This window comes from Amblyomma maculatum, unplaced genomic scaffold (assembly GCF_055883805.1).
Source record: "Amblyomma maculatum isolate TAMU_Amacu unplaced genomic scaffold, ASM5588380v1 scaffold_13, whole genome shotgun sequence".
Lineage (NCBI taxonomy): Eukaryota > Metazoa > Arthropoda > Arachnida > Ixodida > Ixodidae > Amblyomma > Amblyomma maculatum.
Genome location: NW_028146738.1, coordinates 29,200,434 through 29,202,447, shown reverse-complemented (window position 1 = coordinate 29,202,447; position 2,014 = coordinate 29,200,434). Strand labels below are relative to the sequence as shown.

The following is a 2,014-nucleotide window of genomic DNA, read 5'->3' as shown; positions in this document are numbered from 1 at the left end:
GTTCGTTTTGATCTCGATGCAACGACACAACAAACAAGCTCCACCTACAAAGCTATTGCCCGAGGGCGTTTCACATAATCGGACTGGAAATTTCGACCTCCTGGGGTTCTTTAACGTGCACTGACAGCGCATAGCATACGAGCGTTTTGCTTTTCACCTTCATCGAAAAGCGGCAGCCGAGGCCGGGATACGATCCTTTAGCACATGAGCGCCGTAACTTCTGCACCTCACCGGCGGGTGTTAGTGATATAATCCTACCTCTCGAGCAGCATGCGGCAAGCCTCGTTGTTGAGCGCCGACACTGGGTTGGGGGCTATGAGCAGGCACTTGATGCTAGGCAGGATCTTCTTGAGGCCCAAGTCTGGCTTCCAGTAGTTCTTCAGGGTGTTGACGCATATTTCGCCTGATAAAACGACCACCTTCATGTGGAAGATGCGCGTCGTGTAGAAACGTCGTGGCGGCGACGCCGGGAAGTCCTTCGGCAGCCCCAGGCTCAGTGTGAAGACACCACCAGCGTAGGGGGTCCCCTGAGGTCCCTCGATGGTGGCCCAAATGTATATAACGACCTCTTCGTTGACGATGACCCGGATTCCCTCGTGTGGTTGACGAACCAGCTCGCAGAGCTCCCGCGATACCTGCTGAAGAACCTGCGGTGGAAGGTTTTCTACGTCCGAGCTTCTGGAAATGTCGCAACCGCCCAACGAACACACGACGGTCTGTTTCGGGACAAGTACCGAAGGTACAGTGAGCAGCACAGTGTCGGACGAACCGCCAGCACTGCCTGGCACGGCGGTCATGTCGTGACTACTTTTCAGCGAGGCTATGATAGGACTCGCTAGACAACTCGTGAAGATCGAAGGCGTACAGCACGCCATGCACGCTGACGACTTCACGGTCTGGGTCACTCGTCCCGAAAGAACAACTGCAAGCCGCGGCTACCTAGGTGGAAGAGTATGTTCATGCACGAGGCCCCGCCTCCTCCACAGAAAAATCCGACCTCCTGCGAGTTCACAAAGGAAACACAAGGAAGGGACCCTAAATGTCTCTCTAGAAGCACAGCTACTTTGCGAACGAGACCGGATAAGAGTCTTGGGAATGTGGCTGCAGAGCAACCAGTGATGCGGCCGTACGCTCGGTCTTCTAAGCAATCGACCACTCAGGTCGCCAGGATGATCACGCGAGTGTCGCAGAAGCGGAGCGGCATGCCCTGCGCCGGGTTCGGAGCCTGGTGCTCAGTCGCATGGGATACGGCCTCCTGTACTTCAACCTCAACCTAGGAGAAGTGGAAAGTGCAGATATCATCTTTCCCAAAGCTTACAAGACAGCCGTGCACCTACCAGTGAATACCTCCAAAACAAAACTACTAGCTCTTGGAGTTCACAACACCTTCGAAGAGATCAAAGAAGCCCAACTGGACACGCAGATAGCCAGGCTCCAGCAGCCTCCTACGGGGCGCTCGCTTCTTAGGCGACTGGGGCTAGGCGGAACTGCGGAAATCGGGAATTGCACTTCGAGCATACCGGTCGCAAATCGCCAGACGCTAAAGTTTAGCTCCTTTCCCCGGAACATGGACCCCAATTTGCACATGGCCCGTAGGGCAGCCCGGGAGAAGTAAGATCAGAATTTAGCTACAAAATCCACAACGGTATACACGGACGCGGCTCCGTTTACAGGAAGCTCACGTAACAGCGAAGTGGCAGTAGCTACTGATTCCCACCTAAAGGAATTAGCTAGCGCCTCAGTCAGGAGTTGCACGGTAACCGAATGGGAGGAGCTGGCCTTTGCTCTCGCGGTGGTAGCCGGGTATCGAAGCAACACGCCCCTTACCATTCTCACAGATTTGAGAGAAGCGTGCCTTCACTACATGAACGACCGCATACGTCGCGCAGCGCTCAGGCTCCTCCAGAGCACGACCCTATCAAAAGCCACACACATTTACTGGGTGCCAAAACACATCAACGAGGTAGCTCGAGGGTATAGGAGCTGAGCTTCCTCCCAATCGGAATGATCTACC

The 2,014-nt window shown here is 54.8% G+C and overlaps 1 pseudogene; it reads right to left on the bottom strand.

Annotated features, from left to right (window-relative positions):
* Nucleotides 1-254: 254 nt before the first annotated feature.
* On the bottom strand, nt 255-797 carry LOC146172477 (ubiquitin-conjugating enzyme E2 S pseudogene; annotated as a pseudogene).
* Nucleotides 798-2,014: the final 1,217 nt, after the last annotated feature.